We start from the raw sequence: 12,099 nt of genomic DNA, 5'->3' as shown, positions 1-12,099 counted from the left end.
GTTGTAGGGATTTATCCTCTGCTCGTGCTCTGCTTCTTGGTGTTTGAATAAGAATTAGTATCTTCAGTAATAAACAGTGAGTTAGTGATGTTCCTACATTTTTATAGAATGCAGCAAGGGGGTTGTCTGATCTCTAATCCCATGCATGCTAACTGTGTATGATTCATATTGAAATCCAGCAGTGAATACTGCCTCTTCTCAGTTCCCATGGCAGTGCTGTGACCACACAGCCAAATGCTGCCAGGTGCATTAGCTACAGATTCCAAAAATTAAAACAGTTGCAGGCATGGAGGAGAAGAAAAATAAAGCTGGCATGCAGTTATTTTGAATATATTGAATTCAAACACAGGACACTAGTTAAAAGTCGTGTATTTCTTGACTACATACATGAAATGCATATTTTCCCAAGTGGCACATAATAATAGTGCAGCTATATAATAAGCTCTATAGACAATAAAATTATCTCAATTTAAGAGAACAATTGCTAACATATACACACTTTAAAAGATTCAGAAAGAAAACATGAGGTATTAATGTATGCCTCGGTGAATATTATGGTTTATTTGCTCAATGTAGAAATTTTAAATTTATATTCTGCCTTTAATGTCATTAAAACATCACCAGACCATTCCTTCTGTCTGGTAGGATATAGTGGTTTTGGTGCTGGAAGATTTAAAATTGTATACCACATGTTACTTTAAAAGAATTTATGTTCTAATTTCAGAAGATGTTTTCCACCTAAATACTTACTGTGCTTGGATAACTTTTGGAAACTTCTTTACTGGAAATTACAGTAATGTTCTGAAGCACAATTGGCAAATATGTGACACCTCAGGGTATGTCTAAAGTAGTTCAAGATAGGGATATGCATGGGAATTGTAAAAGCCTACAGGAAAATTGATTTTTTTTCCCCCTCCTGGATCTGCTTTGGCAGTGTCTCACCTGCAGTATGATGCATATGTACTTGTCAGCCATTGCACACCTGCTGTCAGTCAACTCTCAATCTCAACAGATGTGGTTCAGCTGTAAATAGGAGCTGATGGACAGTCTGTTGATCAGGTAACCTCCCTTTTCCAGCGCCCTCTTCTGGCACATCACATCTCTGGTGAGGAGTTCCAGTTATTGTCAGTAGAAGTAATGACAAGAGACAACAGCAACATAAGGTGAAAGATTCAATAGTAACATCAGGTTTGTTCCTTCTCCTGGGCTTTTATCCAAATAAGCAAGTGCAGTAAACTGAGTAGTCAGCACATGCCTGAGCTGTTTTTAGTCCACAACAAACATCTCTGTCAATCTTGAGTATTTCAGATACTTCTGCACTTGACCATGTTCCTTAATACCTTGTACCAGAAAGCCAACTTCCCTTGACCCAATTGCAACAATTTGAAATCTCTTCAATAACAATTTAATCTAGAAGCACTGCAACTTAAATAAAATCGTTTCCAAATTACTTGTACAAAAAATAGAATTTCAACTTGGAAATCAAAACACCTGTTTAACCGAAGACAGAACTAATTTACAGCACTGAAGGTTTAATATGGTTTCAAACTGCATCAGTGGTACCATGTGCAAATGGGAGTACAAGGATCATCAAGCTTAGAATATATACTAGTACTAATGTCACAGATGATTCACTAGAATGCTCAAGGCCAAATGACTTCCATTTCCCAAGACTCCCAAGTTCATTGACTGCACTGCCTCATCTTTTTTGTATGTGGAAAATTCCCAGAAGGCCTATACACCTGATACACACTAAAGATACTTAATGTCAGTAGTTTGTAGAATTCAGAAGTTGTTTGATAATATGTAGAAATATTGATACCGTTAGTTAACATTCTGATGTTAAAAAATTACCTCCCCAACTGTCAGTATTAAACTCCAAGATAATAACATAACCTTCTTCTGAAGTGCATATCCATTTTTGTTGCACTTTTCAAAAGATTAAAATCAATAGACTTTATAGTTTGTTTTTGTTAGAAAGACCTGTTTTTATCTGCCAGGGATCTTCCCAAGCCAGCTTCTCTCAAGGTTGACCTTAGGCTTAAATAACATCATTGACGAAATAAGGGCCTGTTTATAAAGCTTAACTTGCCAATTAGAGTGGTAATATGACCTTTCTTATCCTTGCCAATATGAAGACCATTGAGAATCATAAATCATAGCATTCTAAAGGGTAAAATGCGTTCACCACAACATAAAAAAATGGAGTGGGGGGTGGGGAAATTTTGCAATTAAAAAAAAAGATGGGCAAAAGATGATAGAAGTGGTATTCTGTTAGAGATAGTCTGTGACATCAGTAGAATGTTTCTATAGCTATTTAAAAAAATTAATCATGTAAATGCATAGTTCTATCATGTGTTCACACAATTTAACTATATCCTAATTAATTTACTACTTTTATCTTTCACATCTGTGTCTTTTTGTTTTTCTAAAACAAACCAGACAGAGACAGTAATAACAGAAGCCAATGATAACATAGGAGCTAATGGAAGATAATCCTGACCTCAGGCTACTTTCTGGCAACATCAGTTAACAATATCCAGTCCCATTATTTCTGTGCATGCCTTAGATCTCCAGCATCCATTGCTGTAGGGAAACACTCTATCATCTAGCTGTGTAATGTAGCCGTCTCAGAACCAGCCTCTGTGTATTCCATTTTCTCTTCCTATCATTTCTAAAGCCAGGTGTTTTCACAGTAAACCGGAGCTTGTAGTTTTTACAATGGAAGTCACTGAGCTCTCCCCCTCAAGTACAGCTGCAGAGGACAGAGGCAAAGACACAGTTATTATTTTCTGGAAAGTAGGAATATTTTATAAACATGGCAATAGTAGTGAGCTTTTAGCAGTGCTGTGTTAGACCCATCAGACCATGTCACCATCCAGGTGCAGTTTTCTTTGACTGAAGTGGCATCTCAAGAATAACTTTTATCTCCTTGCGTTCAATCAGAGACTTATGTAGTTGGGGTTCTTGGCACACATGACCATTGTTTGTTTTTTTTTAAAGTTAGTAGTTTGATTACAGGATAACTGCACATTGATCATGTAAGCATTTGGGGGGATATGTAAGGTGAAGAGTTATGTTTGCAGAAATGCTACCTTAGGCAATGTTGGGCAATGTGCTGCTGTCCTAAAATAGAGGCCTGAAGCAATGGCGGCACTTGCTTCTTCCCAAGTATTTCTTCTCCTGTTACAATTTCAGATATACATATTCACTCTGTTTACTTTCTGTCCAATACATGCATAGTTTGCATGGCTCTTGTGACTACTACTTGGATCACTGGCTGCAGATCCTGTCTTCAGCTATTTACAAGTTAGTGTAATATTCATATGTAGAACTTGATAAAATGTTACAGCTATGCATACAAATCAGTCCTTGGTAGTTATATGTGATGAGAGTATATTGTTGCTAAGTAATAATTGGAAGGTAAATGTGCTAAATGTGAAAGCCTGCAGATTCAAAAAGGGAGATCTACTACATCTGCAGTTCAATAAAAAACAATCAAATTTAATTCTATGTTTATATAAAGATTTGGTTGTGAAACAATAATTCAGCATTAAACAAGTAGAACAACCACTCCTTATGTTACATTATGGTCCATCAGCAGAGATGGATATCTTCAGGCCATGTGTGAATTATCCCAGGGCTTCCTTGGAGGGGAGTTACAGAAGCTTAGTCATTTGTGTAAGGACAATGAAACCCAGCTTGTAGCCTGTGGCAGCAGGAGTGCACACCCTCAGCACCTGGGGGGTTACTTTGCACATTGTCGGCTTGCACCTGGATTGTCTGTCATCAGCATTCCAGTCTTTCACACTTGTGGATATATTCTTCTCCTAGGATGATAGTACCACCCTTATCTTATCTCAGGTTCCCTTTGGGGAAAAGAGAAAAGAAAAGGTGGATACCAGAATTTTGTGTAAGGGAGGACAGGAAGAAACTAACAAAGCCAACTCAGTAATTGTGCTGAAATCAGCTCCAGCTGGGTTAAAGGTAATTCTGGCAGGTGGAAAGTGCGACCACTGACTCACAGGCCACTGATCCAAGAAGCCCACTGACCCAAAAGAAGGGAAAGACTGAGCATGCAGACTAATTAGCACAAGAAGAGAGAGAATCCTTAACCAATAAATGATAGACTAGTATTTAATAAGAGAACTATGGAACTCATAGCTAGTGAACACTAATTCCTTTATTTTCTAAAATATATTAGTAGTAAAAAATTTTGATAGTTGGGGGCTTGACTTGTGGAATGCCACTGACCACCAAGGCTCATGCAACTCTGAAATAAATAATGTCTCTCTTGAGTGTGTAACTATTGGCTCGTTGCACGCTGGGTAATGAATCCAATTTTTGTGGACAACAGAAGGATGAGTTGTAAAAGACTTAATTATTTAATGGGATAAGAAGGAAGCAACTAAGGTGCAATTATCCCACAGAGATGGATATTTTTTTTTATGAGAAGTTTAGTAATGTCATTGTTATCAAAAAAAGGAAGTATGGGGATAGACTTGACTAAGGAGACAAAGAATCTTTATATTCAGCAACTATGAGTACACATTAGTAGCGAATATTCCCAAGGAGAGATTGGAAAGAGAGATTAATACACAGTTCATATGTATTTCCCTGTTAGCTCTACCTGAGGGTATATAAAACAGAGTGAGAACAACTGTCCTCCTGTCTCTTGTTTTTTGAGGTCATAAAAAAATCAAGGAATTATAAGAAATGGCAGGCCTTTTATTTGTTTTGACATGCATGGCTTGTCAAAACAGTAAGTCCTAAAAGGAATTTACTTGCTTTTAATGGAAAATTGAGAATAGTTAGGGTTTTTTCTGGAAAATAAAAACTTCAAAGTGGAATCTACATTCATAAATGGGCAAAGCCTCATCTTCTTGAATATGTAAGGAATACAAAAAACAAATAAAGTTGCTTTGCTGAAAATGCTGAAATTTTTCTGTCATTACTCCTCAAAGTTCAGTTTCATAGGTTCCAGTCACTGAGACTGTCCAGTCTTTTTGTTTGCCTTATTTTTGCCACATTGTATCCATCTGAAGTATCTTTGCTTAGATTAGTCTTGCATTTGCTTTCAGTTAACATTACGCATCACAGGAACAGAAAACTGGGAAGAACTTTTCGAGTCATTGAAGCCATTTTAAACTGAAGTTCAATTTTAAAGCCAATTATGTTTTCCCCTGCTGCTTTTATCAAGGTACCAATCCACTGATGTAGTACTCCTCCTTCAGTCTTTCAGCTTAAATATATTTATATATTTTTATATTTATATATTTTTATTTATATATTTATATAAAAATATACACATTTTTCCAGTGTGCCAACTTTAATTTATCAATATATCTAGAAAAAAGAATTCTATTCCCTCTCCAGTTTGCCTTTTCTGGAATAAGTAAGTTGAGTTTGTTCAGCTTACTTTCATATGACGGGATGTTTGGTTTCCTTACAATTTTGTTATCTCTTGTTTATACTCCTGGTGCCTGACTCTCCTTTAAACATAGGTGACAACCACTTCTTGGACAGTGACATTGTAAGTTCCTATTTCCTTGGCCAAGACTTGCTCACCTTTCATAGCAAGGTCATATTGACATTTATTAAAGAATATAAATTCAACCTAGGCACCAACCTGAATAAAAAAGGCTATGTTTCTAAACCTTTTCTGAAGTCTGCAAAGTCTCTGACTGTGCTAGGAAATGAAATAGCCACAATCAATTCTCTAGCCTTGAGACAAAATGTCTTATTGCTTGTTACTTAGGAGAAGAGACTGATCCCCACACCAACCTCCTTTCAAGGAGCTGTAGAGAGTAGTAAGGTCTCCCCTGAACCTCCTCCAGACTAAACAACCCTAGCTCCCTCAGCTGCTTTTCTAGTCCTTTCACCATCTTTTTGGCTTTCTTTGGGCATGTTCCAGCACTTCAGGCTTTCTTGTAGTGAGAGGCTCAAAACCAAACACAGTATTCTAGGTGCAATCTCACTAGCACGGAGTACAGGGGGACGATCCTGCTGGCCACACTTTTTCTGATACAAGCCAAGGTGCCATTGGCTGTTTTGGCTATCTGAGCACTCTGCTGGATCATGTTCAGACAGGTGTTCACCAACACCCCCAGGTCCTTTTCCACCAGGCAACTTTCCAGCCACTCTTCTCCAAGCAGTTTGTTAACAGATTATATGTTACCACTGAGTGACTTAGTTTATCTAAGTATCTTTACTCACGCAGATTTTTATTGTATAAGGCACAGGACTTTATCAGAAGTGTGCCCTGAGACAGAATCAGCTGGCAAAAGAGTCTTTAGTGCCAAGTCAAAAAGAAAAATTTAAGAATAGTATTGTAGTGTTATATGCCAAAACTCCCTAAATCAGGTTTATAGTCTTAGCTGAATTTCTGTCACTGAGAGAACTGCCCTCGACTAGAAGGAATGGCATTCCTGACCATTGAGTGTTTATGAAGAATACAGTGTGGTAGCCCTAAGGTTAAATGACTTGTGCTCATGACATCCGTGGTGAAAACTTATATGTAAGATAGAACGGCAATCACTGGCCGTTAGGGCAGAACTAGAACTAACTGCTGTACTACCCTTCTCCATGAATGTGTGTTAATTAACTTGCAAATTATGGAATGGTTTATGTTAAAAAAATTCTAGAAAACCTAACTCTGCCCTTATTACCATGGTTTTAGAGCTGGCAAATTCTCTTTTCTTGGAGTATGCATTAATTAGGTCTGAGACAAAATACAAACACATTCGCTAAACACAGTGTCTTGCCCAGCTACTGAGAGGTAATTTTTATAGCTGCAATGCTCTCAGGCATGGAATACCTTTTATATTACCAAATTCAAAAGTAGAAATACAAAGAAGGGGAAAGATTAAAGTCAGCATTCTTTTGTCTTGTGTTTTTGTTGTCTGGCTGTTGTGATTTTTTTTTTTTTTTTACATTTGCAGTTAAACCAAGCCCCTCACTTCACTTAGAACCATTGCTGATAATAAGGAATTAGATTAATATGGTGAAGTCTTGCATTGCCCAAGAAACTTATCTGCAGTTCTCAGGCAAAAATTTCTAAATTAAAAAGGCTACAGCTGAAATATTCAGCAAAAGCCTGTAAAAATCCCTCCCTCAAGCTTCCACTTGCACATAGAATTTAAGTGACCTAATAAAGCCTGAAAGTGGTGCAGTGTCATTTATTTGTCTGCCTGTGTGCTTCCAACAAGTGTTTCAAAATGCTGTAATTTTTTTCTGTGGGAGTCTTAGCTCCATGGTAACCATATCCAGTTTAACTCTTAAGGAATCTTGTCACTGTAGAGAAATCGTCTTATCTAATGATTAAATCTACTGCAGTCTCCTTTTAACAGTCTGCCTTTCCACCCTAACTTCCCCTAAGCAAAGTTTTGTTAAGTGTGAATGCAGCTGATCCTCTGGTGTACGATATCATCACTTCAGAATAATTCTTCATATTTTCCTCCTGAACAAACAGAGAAATACAGGGTAAGGACAAAGGAATACTAAGATAATGAGTCAGTCTGTAGTCTCACAATTTGCAGGAACAGTACTATTGCCACCTTTGAAGTTCAGGACATGGGAAAAAAAAAGTATGATGAGTATGGAAATATTCTTTCATGAAATGATGCTGAAATAACAGTGACCTTTAGAAAAGAAACAGTGTGACAGAGATGCTCTGTAAGTTACATAGAAGTGCCTTTCATTCTGTTTCATATAAAAGATAAATTTTAAAGGTAAAAGGTGACAAAATCTAAAAAATTATAATGAAGTAAAAGTCTCATGTTCAGAAAGAATAAAATACAATAGGGAATATTAATTTTCTAATGAGAAATGTACAAGGATTTTGTAAGGAGTTCTGCTCCCCACCCTAGTACAAGAGATATAAAGTAACCTCTCTACATTTGAAGATTTAGGGGGAAGTTTCCAGAACAGTATTTTAGGATAACTGACTGTGAATATTTACTACTTTCCCCAAAGCAACAGCATTCATTTTAAATCACAGTGACATAGCAGAAGCTAGACTACTGATTTTTTTCTGAAATGATTTTATCCAAAAATATAATGATATATATTTTTGTGGATTTCAGCCATTTGCAGTCAGCTGTCCATGTATAACCAGGGGGAGAAAGTTTTACCTCATCTTGAAGTCTGATGTCTGGTGCATACTAAATGTATATTTTACTGTTTTTAAATTCATCTCATATTAGTTCTTCTGGCTACAGTTCCATTTTACTGTCATTATACTACTGCTTAGTCATTATAATGAAGCCATGCTGAAATCCTGGTGACTTGCCCGAGACCTTCACATTGTTCTGTGCTGAAATGAATCTCTATGCTACTATTTCCATAGGGGACACAATAGATGGAATCATTTTTTGGTAGTTGTTATTCAGAATTAGTTTTTTCTACTTAGTCAAAAACATAGCTATATATTTTATTATAGCTGAAATTGTTTTGTTATTTGCTTGCATCACTAGAGCCTTTAATGGTACTATATGTAGTACTCTGGATACACAATTTTTGAAATGTCTCACTTCTATGTACCTGGATCTTACTAAAACTAAAAACTATTTCTTTGAATTATTGGTTGTCTTTGTCTCATGTTGCTTATGAAATATTCAGAGAGATGAATTCCCCTCCTAGTTGAAACTCTTAAGTTATGAAAACACAAGATTCAATGCCCCCGGAATGGTTGTACCAACCATCTTGTTAGCAGAGTCAATTCCTACCAGACAAGCTGAATGAACTGTTGAGCAGAATAGCAGTCTCCACTCACTTCTTTTTGTCAGGAATAGCACATTTGAGGGAAGTGGTTGTAGTCCCAGTATTTTATATATATATATATATATATATATATATACACACACACACATATATATTTAACACAACATGTAAATGCAGGGACCTGGGAGTTTGGATTGACAGGAAGCTGAACATGAGCCAGCAGTGTGCCCAGGTGGCCAAGAAGGCCAATGGCATCCTGGATCAGGAACAGTGTGGTCAGCAGGACCAGGGAAGTGATTCTTCCCCTGTACTCAGCACTGGTGAGGCCACACCTGGAGTACTGTGTCCAGTTCTGGGCCCCTCAGTTCAGGAAGGATATTGAGGTGCTGGAGCAGGTCCAGAGAAGAGCAACAAGGCTGGTGAAGGGACTGGGGCACAGGCCCTATGAGGAGAGGCTGAGGGAGCTGGAGCTATTCAGCCTGGAGAAGAGGAGGTTCAGGGGAGACCTCATCACTCTCTACAACTCCCTGAAAGGAGGTTGGTCTCTTCTCCCAAGCAGCTATCAGTAAGACAAGAGGGCATGGTCTTAAGCTGTGCCAGGGGAGGTTTAGGTTAGATATTAGGAAGAAATTTTTTACAGAGAGGATAATCGGGCATTGGAATGGGCTGCCCAGGGAAGTAGTGGATTCTCCGTCCCTGGAGGTTTTTAAGATGAGACTGGATGTTGCGCTTAGTGCCATGGTCTAGTAAGCATGGTGTTGGATCAAGGGTTGGACTTGATGATCTCAGAGGTCCCTTCCAACCCAGCTGATTCTATGATTCTATGATTCTATCTTATACTCTCTGTGCCCATCATTGACCAAAACGTGCAGGATAACTTCAGAGTATCAAGCCATACATCTGGGGTGTTTTTTTTCTAAATTTTAAAAAATCTTCGGGATCTTAAGACTCAAAGTGCTTGAAGTCATGCTTTGTTATCTTAACTAAAATATTTTTGTGCAAAATACTCAGAGTATCCTCTCCTCTCTTCTCTAAAACAGGGTACAGCACAATTTTAAAGGTTGATAGTAAGTGACAAGGGTCTTGTCAGGTGATCCAAGAAAGTATTTTCCTTACCTGTAATATACAGTTATGTGATAAATGCCCATTGCTTATTTAATTAATATGTTTTCAAACCACTATACAAATGACAATGAAAGTTTCATAGCTATGACCTTTATAGATTTTGGTATGTTAAACTGGTTTTAGGCCATCCTTTCAAACCTTTTCCAAAACTTGTTTTCTGGATTAAAATTTCAGTATGACATGAATAATCAAATTATAAATTTTTCTTGCCTCCTTTAGTCACACTGTTATTTCTGCTGATGATATGCACACTTGAATTTGATTTTTTCATTTCCTTTCTATTCTAAATGTAAACTCTTGCTAAGCAGATCTCAATGGTTAAAAATGAACATAATCAGAAATTGCTTCTGTGCCATTGTGATTAGTCTTTATCCAGGCTTTTAATAGTGTGAGGAGTTCTTCATATCTTAATGTGTGTGACAACACAGAACTGCTACTCTTCAGTGAGACAAAATATCATTTGTAAATATTTTCAGGGAGGAAATAGAGACCAGTGTTTTTACTACCTCCCTATTTTGGGGTACTAGCAAGTTGACTTGTTCTTTGTATCCCCAAATTTGGTATCTCTTACATGCTAGAATTAATGATAAATGAACATCTGATTTATTGCAGTATCTTCTTAAGTTTGGTAAGCAAAGAATTTTATTTAAAAGTAAGATTATTAGAGCCTCAAAGAAGAGGAGGGAAGAAAAGGAGAATATGAAGTTTTCTTAGCAATAATTTCTGAATTTCCTTTAAAAAACCCCAAACGTCTTTAAGAGATTCTGCTTAAATAAGATAGCTTTGATAATTTTTTTTCTTTTAAAATAATTGAAGCACGAAGTATGTATTCAGTCTAGCTACATTACTATTTCTACAGAAAGGAGTAGAATTAGATGATTCTTCTCCTGTCTCAGATAACCTGTAATCCACAATAGATTTGCAAGTCACATCGCTTCCTGCCTCAATCTCAATTCACCTCAACTTCCTAATTTAGAACAGAAAATTCAGTTCACTTTTCCATATGTATCTTGTCAGCTGTTTGTTTACTGGTTTGTTTATTTGTTTGTTTATTTGTTTTTCTGTGTAATGATGTCAAAGAGTTATAGCCTTGGACAAACATTTGATCATGTTTTGTATGCGAGAATCTGAGATCACAAACACAGTTTTAATTCAAAAAGTCAATCTTTCACATCTATCTAGTAAATAGCTCTTGTGACATTAAACATACATCATGTGATAAAATTTAATACCATTACCTTGTTTAAAAAGTTAATTATCTTGGATATTTATTATCAGTTTATTTGTTTGTTTGTTTTTGAAAGTTGTCTGTGAAAGCCAAGTGGAGACTGAAGTCTGTGAAGTATATTACATGGAAGGTAGGAAGCAGAAAAAAGAAGTACATTAGCATACTTGGCCAATTCCGATATAAAAAAGAGCTTTGGTAATAAAGAACATTGACTAAAATAATGTAGCTACTTAGACAAAAGCATTGGCATCAAAATATGAGATTAGCACTTAAAATGTGGAAACACACAAAATTATGTCCATTTGGTACAAAAAGCAGAAAATTGCCAATCAAGTCACTGAACTTGTGCTCTTAGACAAATAAAAGAAATTTAAAATGTATTGTGAAGTCTTTCTGCAAGGAAGAAGACAAAGGACTTCAAAGAGTCTCTTTGAATGCAAAGCAGTATAGGCCTCTATCGTTGTCAAATTATTTGGTCAAATTGAGAACAGCCAGTTCAGTTGTGTGATGCTGAAGTTGAGATATTAAATAAGAACTCTTAGGGGAAGCACTTTATTCAGGAGATGGGCTTTATTTTAAGTTTTCATCATATGTTATCCATATGATGAGTGCAGAGTGAAATCTATCTTGGGACAAAGTGTTTTATACTTTTAAATGAAGAAAGATTAATATGAAGGTTATCTCATGAAGGCTTCTGAAGTCATAAATGACTGATTAATCTGAAGGGGTTAAGGTTTGTGGAATATATGTTTTTCCCAAATGTGAGGTTTAGAATAGGCTTATGTGAACAAACTAGTTATGAATGTTTATCTTAAAAATCATATAATGTTCACTAGAGATACATATAAAATACTGGAACTGTAGATTGTACTTCTAGTAATGGTCTCCCTGAAGAATGCTACACTAAAAATATGGTAAGATATTTTAAGCAATTTCAGGCTTAGCAAACCTGAATGTCAGTTTTTCATTATGTCATAAATGGTCTCCAGTTAACGCAATATGTTTAAAAATAAGACCTATTTTAG

General features: G+C 36.5%; 1 protein-coding gene across 1 annotated transcript in view; it reads left to right on the top strand.

Annotated features, from left to right (window-relative positions):
• RYR3 (ryanodine receptor 3) overlaps positions 1-12,099 on the top strand; it is a 222,469-nt gene that overhangs the window by 6,858 nt on the left and 203,512 nt on the right. The gene's annotated exons all lie outside the window — the stretch shown is intronic.

This window comes from Neopelma chrysocephalum, unplaced genomic scaffold, assembly GCF_003984885.1.
Source record: "Neopelma chrysocephalum unplaced genomic scaffold, ASM398488v2 Primary Assembly neopelma1_24, whole genome shotgun sequence".
NCBI lineage: Eukaryota > Metazoa > Chordata > Aves > Passeriformes > Pipridae > Neopelma > Neopelma chrysocephalum.
Note: the sequence above shows the minus strand (reverse complement) of the source record. Positions and strands in the feature narration are given on the sequence as shown.